The 12,433-nt window shown below is 38.1% G+C and overlaps 1 long non-coding RNA gene across 2 annotated transcripts in view; it reads right to left on the bottom strand.

The window, feature by feature from the left end:
- The window catches only part of LOC114067276, a 214,759-nt gene that overhangs the window by 96,192 nt on the left and 106,134 nt on the right, over positions 1–12,433 (bottom strand). Inside the window, exon 1 of one of the 2 annotated variants that reach the window (XR_003573366.1) lies at positions 3,228–3,309. The exons of the other annotated variant lie outside the window; for it this stretch is intronic. This is a non-coding gene — a long non-coding RNA (uncharacterized LOC114067276). Of the gene's footprint in view, positions 1–3,227; positions 3,310–12,433 lie in introns of those variants that run through there. 2 annotated transcript variants of the gene reach the window in all.

Below are 12,433 nucleotides of genomic sequence, written 5' to 3'. Positions count from 1 at the left end.
GGTGCTTCCCTGATGCCACCTATTTAACCCCTTTTGGACAACTGGAGAACATTTAGGTAATTCCACAAAAGAATTCCAGATCTAAGGCATTGTATAATTTCTGCATGATAGGGAAATGCTTTTTTTCTCAAATCTGCCTCTACTGCATCAGAAATTAAAAATGGATTACTTTATCTCCAGCTCATGTCTGAACTTCATCTGAAAAACAGAGGAAATTCCTAATCCTGAGGGATTAATCAGAGGAGAGGAATGGATGTTCCTCGCTTTCTCCCTCAGTTTGGTATCTCTGCTGAGCAACACCACGCACTGTACACATAAAGCCTTTCCTTCAGCTCCTACACCCTGAACAGTTTTGCCCTTGCCAGTGAGGAAGAATACATGTTATGGCAAAAATGTGCAAGAGAGATTATTTTTAATGGAATTTTTCATTGCTAAGGAAGTAATGATACAGCAGCCTCACAGCACAATGTCTTATTCTAGAGATGAACTGTCATTTCATTCATGTCATTCAAACAGCAAACTTTCCTTCCTTTCTCTCTAAAGCCAAACATTCAGCCTTCTCATCATTTGAGAACCATAACATTTCCAAAGAGGCCTAAGACAACATTACTGCATGCCACAAATTACTCTTGCAAGTTCAAATGATGAAATGCAAAGTGTCAAACGTACACTTTTTCTTGTCAAATTGATATTCTTCCACTGTATGTTTAATGTACAACTTATATAACTTCCATCAACTTGCTGGGTTTCTTGGAGGCAAAAAGGCAGTTCCTGTTAAGCCTTTTTTAAATGGCAAGGAAAGAAATCTCAGAAATGTTTCCCTCTGCAAATCCTCCTAATATAGGTGCTGAAAAACAAGCCACCCCATGACAATGTCCACAGTGTCTCCCTTCCCTGGGTTTACAAATGTATTGGGTTTGGAATAATTTTTCCAAATTTCTGGGCATTTTCTCTGAACAATCAGCTTGGAAAAATCTCATGTCTTTGCACATGCAAAATTTCCAGACACTCTTGATGGGGGTGATAAGTTGTATTTGATAGAGCTGAAGGGTAACAGGGGTAAGTAACTCATGTCATCCACAGCTCCACTTAAAGGATCGACTATTTCCATTAAACTGCTAAAATATGGAGCATAAACATCAAATTCATTACCATTAGAGGGTTTCAATCCACAATTCCAACAGAAATACCTGCATACAGACACTACATAGGCATACATACAATCAGTGTTAACTCATTTGCAGGATCTTACAGTGAGATTCCACTCATTTCTAAGCCCCAGGGAAGCAAAAGCTCTCCAGAACAGCTCTGACTGAAGTGGGTACAGTCCCCTGCACTTGAAGTTAAGGTGGACCATGACTGCTTTGCTGAGTTACAACACAATGATTAAAAATAGACTTATACACTGAAACTATTTATAATTCAACCTCGAACAAGCCTCTGCTCCTCAGGCTCCTACAGAAACTGTTCTACAAAGACCATGTCCTGAAATTTGTCTCTCTAACTGTTGGTACGAAAATCTAAACTGGTTTGTTGTCTGCTTCATTTCCTCCTCAGAGGATGTGGTGAATACTTAAGAAAGCCCATTTTTTCCTCTCTAACCTCCATTAGGATACACATGCCAGACTTGGGCTTGATTCCTTTCTAAATTTCTGTTTTACATGGTGGGCTAAAAGCATTTCACAGGTGTTTGCTGGAACTCATTAGACTATTTGGAACTCCTTCATGCTCTCTAAAAGGCAATTAAAATGTGTCTGCAAATTACCTCATGTGGTCTGAAGCACAGCTGCCTCTTATCCCCCTGTTACTACGCTGAGCGTCCAAACAGAATAGAAAAGCTGCTTTGATACCTGCAGTTTACAAAGGCAAATCGTGCCTTCATGAGTGACAAAAATGCTCTGCATGCTTCTTAAGTCTTCAATGTAATTGCCTTTGTTGCCACAAAGAAAGAAAGAAAGGAGAAAAAAAAAAGGTTTATAACGAGCTAAGTGACACAACTGGTTAATTAAGTAGGTAAGAGAGGCAATGAGAAACCAGCCAGTACTCAAGTAATTCAAAGAGTAGTTGCTGCATAGATGGAAAACCTGGGCTTGTGCAGGTAAAGCATATCTGATGTTAAATGGCTGAGATGCCTGGGATAGTATCTCTTGTTTCTGCTTAAAAAGGAAGGGCAAGAAAAAATCCATTACCCCAGCAGGTGTACTTACAGAACTTATTGTTGTTCTGCAAATATCTGGCAATTAAAAACTCAGCTTGAGTTTCTATTTTAGCTACTTCTCAGAGAGATCAAATTTGCTAAAATAAAGACATTTTTTACTGCTTTCTCAGTCCTTACTGAACTCCCCTCTTCAAGGGAAATTCTGCTCAAGAGACTGAATGAAACTTAAACCTTTCTTGTTTCAGTTTTGTCCAGTCTATTTTATTATTTTCCCATCAGATGCTGACAAATTAAAGTAAAATTCAACAAGTTTGTTGAAGATTTGCTTTACTGTGTGCATTTGGCAGTTCCAGGGTGGCACAGTGTTGAGTCAGCTCCAACATTTCTGTCCCATAGTAGAAAGGAAAAGGCACGTCTGGCCTTTTATACTCTTGGGGTAACACAGAGTCCAGAAGAGCTTCCAGGCAACGGCCCCATGCTTGTCTGTCCTTTGTGTTCCAAAATTACTGACATAAACGGCAGCAAGCAGGGCTGCAAAACCTTTAACCCTCCCTGAATCTTCAGCACCCATCACTTGTAACTTACTTTGAGCTCTAACGATTGCCTTGGCCTTTTCCAGCTCGAGCTGATCCCTCATCCCACCCCAGCCCTGGTATTTTCCCACCTTTTCTGCCCATTCAGCCGTGATCTCCACTGCAGCCTCAGCAGTCACAACACTCCATTACACCCAGCTGCAAGAACCCTGAACAGCACACCTGCATTTATGCCAAACTTCCATCTCTCCCATTTCTCAGCTTACTCTCTCCTTTCACTCTTCTCTTAGCCCTTAATACTCATTCCCTTTTTGTTACTTTCTTCCAGTAAACCACAACAGATGCATAAGTAACTCCCATGCATTTTAAACTAAGCAGTGCCTCGCAGTCACAAAACAACATCCTGTTGCTTAACGGGAAACTTCTCCTGAGCCTTGCCAAGTCATCTGTGGGCTCAGGAAGACTCCTTTGGAAGCAGCAGCTGTAGGTCTGAAGGCAACCCTAAGTATAATCCACTTTTTAAAGTGCAGACTCACGGCAGTGGTGAGTGCAGTGAATTGCATTGCATTGCAATTCTTAACATGTAGAGCAGACCTGCAGATTACAGCGAGATTCATCTGAAGATACAGAAGAACGAAGTGAGTCTAGACTCTAACATCCACAGCAACTGCACAAACCAGAAAAAACCTTTGGGTGTGATCCCACAAACTGGTGTGTGAGTAATTTTAACAGACCCAGTAGGACAATATACTCAAATATGAAACCCCAGCAAACAAGGAACCCAAACACCACCATATTTCTGGCCCCTGAGCCTTTGCAGCACAATTGTGAACAAACAGCACATTCTTCTCAAAATAGCCTGAGGGATAACCTTGTCTTTTAAGTGAATACAAAGTTATTAGCTTTGTCAGAGTCTTAAGAGACATCAAAGTAATTGTTTTGGTTGCTGATTTCCCATCTGCTTTCAATGATCAGAAAAATAAATTATTATCACACAATATTCAACCATCAAGTTTCCACAATGAAACCTGCAGTAAGTTAAATAATGCACTTTTTTGAAAATGTTTAAGATGTTGTCTTCTGAATTCCTACAGCACCTTGTCTAGCCTACATCCATCTTAGCTGTTTATTAAATGCATTGTTAAGGCTTATGATGTGATCATGTGAAGTAATTATCATACCTTTATCCAGCTTTCAGAATCACAGGAGAAATCAGAAGTTGTATTTCAGTTTTAGAAGACTGAACACTTCTTCCCAGTACAAGAACAAATTAAAATTCTACCAATAGATGAATTATTTTCTTACATGACAGCTGAGTACAAAGGTCTTTCCGAAGCTTTGGAATATGTCTAAGGAAAGTTCCTTTATAGCAGAAGTGTTCTGGAACTTTTGAACTTCCATCTGTGCTCAGCTGAAGCACAGTCAGGCCCAGGCCAAGATGGACAGACACACACTAATTACAGTTAATTACACTAACTAAACGTACTTGTAATTTTGTAAATAAAGTGAACCCACAATTAAATGCATGAAGTAGTAATATGACATTCACAGTAATTATACTCTTTTCAGAAGTGTAGAAATTTTGGGCTGTCGTCTTGTAAACCCTTACATGACTTTAGTGGTGATGTCAGTGACAGTTCTGAATTTCCTTGCTTGGAATGCAAATTAAGATCCTATTGTTACACTAATGGGAATTTTTTAATTTAGTGGCCACACATGTTGTGTCATACAAGCATATTTAGTGTCACAGAGCATATTTAGTACTGCCAGTACTCTAAACTTTGACTTGTTAAACTTGTAGCAAAGTCATGTAGAAGTTTTACTGACTAAATCTAAAAGTTCTCTACCTATGACTCACTTAATTATCAGCTCCATCTGTAGAAGGATGATTCATGTAAATGTCTTGCAGGATCTGTTTCGCAATAAAGCGAAATTTCCATTTATTTTAGAAACTCAAGATTAAAAAATGGACAAGAATTCTAGGGAAAAAATGCCCGTTTTCATTCCAGTTTGTTGTGCTATAATTTTCAGCAGCATACTGTGCATTTATTTTTACACTTAAAGGAAATGCATAAAAAAAAGCCCTATTTGTAATGTTCATAATTAGTATGGAAAAAAAAAGTTATGCCTTCATTCTGTTGATACCTGTCTAGTTACTGCTTTAACTTTACCTGCTTTGTGGTGTCAGTTTGCACCAGTCTTCTCACCTTAACTGAACTTTTTGGGAAGTGTGCCATCTTTTATGTGTTTGTGTAGTAACTGGAATGGTTGGAGGAACTGCAGCTCCTACGTAGCGCAAACTCCAGTGAGGCTACTCATCTGCTTTCAATTATGGATTAAGTATGTGCTGAATCATGTTAAAGAGATCTTTCTCTTCATGTTGAATTAAATAACATTTATTCCTCTTCATCCTACAGATGTATCATTCTCATTTCACTGGAGACCGTTCCACACATCTCAGATACAGTTACTGGCGTGTTCTCCTCCACCCTCCCAAACTGACACCGCTTGTCAAACTGATTGACATCCCTCAAATAACCTCACCAGATACAAATTTATAGTGGAAATAGTGAAAAACTTACACAGAAGAATCCCCGTGAAAAAAAGAACCCCATCTGATTGCTTCTCCTATGGGGTTCTTTTTTGGTATGAAAAGAGTATATAAACCAAATGTCTGCTGCCAATTTTGTACTTTTACAAGCACTAACATTTTAACAGCAGAAATGTTAAATATCAAAGTAATAGATGAGCATTCCACTAGAAGGCAATTTCACTAAATACCACAGGTATTAATCTTTCTGAATCTTAATTATACCCTTTTGACATATTATCCTTACGTGACCTTTCCTCCAGAGCTGCGTGAATAGATGGCAGGCAGGCAGGCAAACTCAGCTCTGCCTGCCACCCCTTTCATGCCCAAAATGCTCGGCTCGGTTTAATGCACAAAATGAATGGACAGAAAGATGCAGCTCCTGTGCAGCACAGAAAGCCATCGAGCCACTATTTTCTGAAAGTTATCATTCGAGTTCCAGTTCTGTTCCAGGATTTTCCCTTTTCTCGCTGTGGTCACGTCTCAGAACATAGAGTTTTAATTAATTACTAAGAGTGTAGAACTATAAAATATTGCTGAACAACTAAACTTTTTGAACTAGAACCATCCAAGCAACATTTAAAAACAATTAGTAATGGCAGCCCTTAATTGAAGAAACTGAATTTCAGCTTAGATTAGTAAAGGCTGGCAGTTCCAAGATTAAAAAATAACGATTTTGCCACTAAGCCCCACTTACACCAATCAATACTGAAAAGTATCCAGATGTTATTAGGTCAACTGAATAAGCAAAAGTGGGTAATTGGGGCATATAAAAATTTAGGAAATGTGAGGAGTGTCACATAGAGATGATGCACAGGGAGAAGAGTCCTACTCTGACCTTCAGCAAGTTACTTCATCTTCCTTGGTCACAGTTCTCTCATTCACAGAGTTGTCTGAGATATTCCTCCTTAATATCATCCACTTCTATCCGATGCTCAGGCTGTTCTTCATGACACTTCCAAATCCAGGGCATCTTTTTATTACATTATACAGCTTGAGTCCCAGAAAGGAAATTTTGCATTATAAATTCTCAGCTGGAAGAACGTGCAGCACTAAACTCTGTGTGTCCTACAATTGTTTTGTAGCAATCCACGTTCTCCAGAGTTCCCAGCGTGGCCTGTTAGGCAGCACCAGCACCTGCCTGTGCCTCTCATGGGCTTTCAGAAATCCACAGCCCCTGAGGGAGTGTCTGAAGCACCTGAGAGCAGAACTTTATTAAAGCCGAAAGTTAAATAGGAAGAGTTTCTTCCGACCACACAAAAAGCCCAGGCAAACTTAGGACTCAGAATGCTTTGCCAATCCATTCTGAGACCTGTGCTTGGTTTAACAGAATGTTTTAACTTTTTAACTACCTTGTCAGCAATTTTGGAGATGCACAGTCACTCTCACATGTATCATTAAGCTGAACATAGCCTGAAGATGAATTCTTACCATTTTTTGTGCACCGCTCTGCTTGAGTAGAAACAAACTGAATGAATATTATTTGATAAATATTTACTCTGCATACCAGTGCTGATTGATTTGTCATAATTTTCTGTTTAAATTTATATTGCATTAAGAATTGCCATTTTTTTCTGGTGTTTTGTTCATTCAGAAAGGTTAAATGATTATTAACTCTGACTAAGTGGCAAGGTAAGTGTCCTTGAAATGCGTGATGGTTTGATTGGGGCTGTTGTTCTACTTTGTTGTATTTTTTCATTTCCTCTCATGTTTCACTATCAAAGCAACTTCCATATTTTGTATCCAAGCACAGGAGAGAATTAAGCAGAGAACTCCAAAGCTGTGGCTGTTTGCAAATCCTGAACAGTTTTAATAAGGGAATATAAAATTGTATCCCTACAATCACTAAAGTATTGCTAAATGGCATCTTTTTTCAGGATTAAACCTGTTGGATTACATATAATCAGTGCCTATGGTGAGCCAGGGGTTTTTTTTCCATTCTGAGAAACGTGTGTTTTTATGCCTGATCATGCACTTGTGAGAATGGGGCTTGCTCTGAACATTTCAAGTGTCCAACATTGAACTTTCAAGTCTGTGGGAAAGCTGAGAAACAGACAGGAACAAAGTGGCTGTTTGGGAATTATAGGGAGAACATATTAAAGGATAGTCCAGTTTCATCAGTTCTGATTAAAAAACTAATAAAAGGAATGTTTGGAAAAACATCTCCCTTACTAAATACACACATGTAGTTATAAATGTAATTCTGATAATGACTTAGTTGAACATGAGCTATGTGTGTATGGTTTGGATTTTATTGATGGTGAAGGTAAGAGAAGGGTTTCAATATTGATGTCAAGCAATACTTTTTATTGCTCCCTGGATTAACTCTCTCTCACATTGCTGGTGTTTTACCCAAAAGTATTGTACCTAGTGGATTAGGACTTCAAATACTGCTAGGATACAAAAGCTCTTTACAGTAAAATCCAAGACTCTAGTAATTATTATCCAAGTCTTTCAATGTTTTTTGATGTTTGGGTTGAGCTTTCAGCGAGAAGATTAAAAAAGAGGGAGGAAAAAAAAACCACAAAAAATATTTTCAGTTGATATAAGAGTCTTCAATGTCTCATCTATTGATTTTCCTCAGATCTTTAAATTCACAGTGTGACTTATATTCCATGAAATAGGGTCATTGACATCTGAAAACGTACTACAAAAAATATACACTTCATATCCCATGGCCTGAAACACATAATTGTCTAATGAAAAGGTTATCCAGTGTGTTAAATCCATCACTTACAGAAATTTTTTTCTTGCTTCTAAGTGAACAGATTTTGCTGCATTTTAAGAGAGGAAAAGCTTCATGGTGATTGAAAAAGTCTGTGGGTACTGCACTGTCTGACCACGGGCTCAGAGAACCTTTGTTCTAATTTATGTAATGGAAGATTTCATACAGTGATATCCCTAAACTGACCACACAGTAACACACTCTCTGGCCTGCAAACTCACATTTCTCCTACTACTGCCTTTCCAACGTTAATCAGAATAGAAAATAAAGAAGGTCTAAGGTTTAAAGGAAACCTTGAACTATGCACTGATGAACAAAAGCAGCCAAACCCATTAACAAGCTGCTTCACAACATGAAACTCTCCTCACAAAGTTCAACCTCTAAACCAGCACTTCTTGTCATCTTATTTATTTCCCCTCTATACGATATTTTTGAGTATATTTTCAAGCCTTTTTAAATTCATACATGTGAAAGCTGTGATGCTCAAAAATCAAATGATCTCCAGAGCAGAGGCTTTAAGAAACCCATGGCATAATGTGTGATTAACTTCATTTTTGCCACTTGTATTGCTACTGCAGAGTAAATAAACCCCTGCACTTTTCTATCCAATAAAATTAAAAATTAAATAACTGGACATGAAAGGCATTCTGTAAACTATTAAAGTGACCAGATTATATTTTAAAGTAATGGACAATTGTCCATGTATTTAAATTTTTATTATTCTCAAAGAAGTCAAATAAATTACTAACATTACTGTAATTTAATCATACCTGTGTTTATCACATTAGACTTTAAATTTCGGTTTTTTGAATAAATACTGGAAGAGTTTTTTACATTTCCAAGAAATTTTAGGTCTTCATTATTCACATTTAATTAAGTAAAAAGCACAATTAGTAGACCATTTACAGTAACTTTGACTAGAAGTATGATGCCCCATTTTTCTTTATAAGGGTTATAAAGCTGAGCAGAAAAAATATCTTTAGTTTGCTTTTCATGTTAGAGGTGATCTCAAACTGTGCTTTGCAGATTTCATTCATGGGGGGCAATAGCCATGTAATCTCACTGCTGCCCCACCTGCATGTTAAAAGAGACCTTGACATTGCCTCTACCAAGTGAAAAATAGATTTAGAGGCATGATAAAGAGAAAGAATCCTCCACAGTAGGTATTAGCTGTCAGAAATGCAAAAAAAAAAAAAAAAACAAAACCCAAGCAAACAAAAACTCACAAATCTATTTTTCATCCATTAAAGCCTTGCACAAACAAAATAAATATATTTTAAAGGTTTTCCTTCAAGAGAACATTTTTATCAAAACACTCATCATTATAGTCTATAGGAATTGTCAAAGTATCTTATGAACATATTTTAATTCTTTTCATCCAAGATGGCAATTTTTGGTGCTTCACTGGGAGTAAAATGTGATCCCTAAAGGGATGAAATGATGCAACGCAGAGTTTGCATCCTTTGCACTCCCTGACTGAAACTCCCAAAGGAAGTTAATTTAAATACCTCCAAAACCAAACCAAAACAAAAACCCTTTAAAAAGAAATGTGGATATCAAAATCCCTAAACAATGGCCTTCCCCAAATCCTGAGTTTTAAATCAGTATTTAAGATCTAGAGGACGGTTCCACTGACATATCAATTCTGGCAGAATCTACCACAGATTTTGCTCAACTTTTGAGGATTATTTAAAATTTAATTGGAATGCAAATGTGGACACACCTCACAAGAGGATTATTTTTCCCTTAAAATATTCAGGCTGAGCCAATGGTTTGTACTTGGGTTCAGAGTCATTGTCCCTTCACTTCTCAGGAGTTCCAGGCAGTGAAACCACCTGAAAACACTCACTGCTCTTAACAATAACGAAGCAAAATACAAACAAACAGAAACCCCCAATAATTGCCATCCCAAACACCTTCCCCACAAGTTGCCAACCTTTCCAAACCCTTACGACCATCTAAGAAACCACATTCTGGATTGCCCAAATCCTAGAATCTCTTTTCCACTCCTATCAAAACTCAGCTTTCTTCCTTGAGGGGATTTACTGCCTTAGAAGCTGTTGCTTTTTGTGGCCTGCCAGATAAAATACAGTAGTAAAGGAGCTAAAATTACCATTGCAGTAGCAACTTCAATATAGATTGTTGCTGCAGATACACAGTTTTTCACTGAGGGATTTTTCATTTTGTCACTTGTTTGTGAGGCTCCGGCTCTGAGAAAAGGAATGCAACTGTTTTGTACGAGGGCAAACCCCTCCGGAGCTGTTCACACACTTGGAGTTAGTCATTTAGTCAACTCTTGCTGGCCATGGGCCATGAAACCTGCCTGGAAGTCTCATGGAGCGTTTGGAACAGTTTTTACTGATTTCAATTGATTTTAGATCATACATTTATAGACATGTTGATAGTATCTCACCCTACAGGTATGTGTGTTCATCTGTGTCACTCAAAGCTTCCATCCAATAACTTAGACTGAGGAAATGAGGAGCTGAATCAGTTCAAGGCAAAGGATGCTCAATCACAAAAAATTGTGTTTTTTCTAGAGATGCCTGAGTTTGAATGTTGTCAGTTTACATAGTGATTAATTTATTCACCAGTACTTCAGCACAAACATTCTGAAGGATGACATCCCGAAATCTGTAAAAAATTAGGCATTCTGTACGGAGGAGTTGGAATCAGACTTTTTATAGATTCCATGGATTCTTTCCCTATAAAAGAAAGGAAGACCCAGAGTCCTTCTCTTAAGCAAGACTAACTCCAATTTCTGAGTTAAGACAGAAATTGTCCTTTGTTTGTTTTGCTTTTGGTCATTTTAAGGGGATTATTGGGAGCCACAACTAAGCAAAATGAAACAAAGTTTAAATTAATCAAAGAGGTCAATTTGTATTGGTTTCAGCCTTCCCCTGTACTGGAAGATGGGCACTACTGTGGAAGGATGTAAATGCAGCTCACGGGGTTTTCTGAACACCTGATGAACAAACTCTCTTATGTTTGTGAACAACCAGCTTTTCCTCACTGGAAACAAGTACAGTTGTACCCAGGTACAAAGATGTCAAGGAATGACTGTTGTTGTTCCTGCTGGGACAGTGGGAAATATCCTTTACTAGTTTTGGGCAACAATACATTATACTATTGATAGTGCTCAGATTAACACTGGTAGAAAAGCACTGCAGAAATCTATTAAAAATGCATTTATCAGTGAATAAGAATTCGTGATTAACCCAAAGGCAAAAGCAACTGGGGCAGTTTGAGTAACAGCTTCAAGTGGATGATTAGCTAAGGGGATTCAACACTTAACAGCCAAAATAAATTACTATAATTATTTTATTACCTATGCTAACTGATTTCATTGTTTTTATTGAAATAACAGCTCCCTAAGGAATGGAACGTTGCTTCAAAGAATCCCAGCTGCAAGCTTCTATGTTCTCTTGTGGCAATCAAAAACAACAACAAAAATAGCTGTCATTAATAATACTGTTAATAACTATGCTACCACATCTTAGAAATACATTCCGGGTTTTCTGTACACCTGGACTTGAATACGAAGTTTTCGAGCCACCAGAGGGTTTCAGATAGAATTGAAATAAATCTGTAAAGCACTTATTAAAATAAACATGCATATTTATGGAGAACAATGGAATGCTTTAAATAGATTTTTAATAAATAAGTGTGTGATTAGTTGAGGAGCCTGAGAAATCTTTTAATTTGTCCTCAGAAGAATTATTCAAAAATCTGTGTATTTCTGCTCTTGCTCTCACAGTGAAGTGTTAATAATATATCCTCTACACTGGAATGATTTTCAAAGAACCTTTCTGAAACTGAGAGTGAATTTTTATGGGGTTCATCTATATCACTTTCAAGATCCTACCCAGGTCTACCTTTGAGCTAATTTGTATTCACGCCAGTCTGTGTTGCTGTTCAATACCTGCTGTACCTTCCCTTTCCTCCCTTTTCCCTCTGCAGGCTCCCACCCCACAATCCTCTACAGTTCAGAACCTACTGGAAAAACTCCATTCAAGTGCTGGGAACTGCACAAGGGCTGCATTTTCACCTTCTCCTCTGGCACCCTGATAAAACAGCAAAGAGCACTGATGGCTTCACTGCCAGGCAGCATTTTAGTGCTCTGCACTGGATCTGCTGCCATCGGGTACTCCTGGAATGGGCACTGGACATTTCTGCCAGGGTTACCCAGCTAAAGCTGTGATGCTGTGGGGCTCAATGTTCAAGGACCAGAGAGCTGAAGTTCTCTGTGTTACACAAAACAGAGCCAAATAATTCTGGGACTGAGTCCAGTAGTAAAAATTCACATCCTAAGGACACGGATCAACAGCATATTTTGACTGACTGTGCCCATGTCCCCCTGCTTTCTAATGCCTTAGCAAATGCCCAATTCTCCTGCACAGTTGGGGAAACTCATTATCATTCTAACT

Source organism: Empidonax traillii, unplaced genomic scaffold (genome assembly GCF_003031625.1).
Source record: "Empidonax traillii isolate 1590-97213 ecotype Southwest subspecies unplaced genomic scaffold, ASM303162v1 scaffold22:size5013007, whole genome shotgun sequence".
Taxonomy (NCBI): domain Eukaryota; kingdom Metazoa; phylum Chordata; class Aves; order Passeriformes; family Tyrannidae; genus Empidonax; species Empidonax traillii.
The sequence above is the reverse complement of the archived record's forward strand: the minus strand, read 5'-3'. Positions and strand labels throughout refer to the sequence as shown.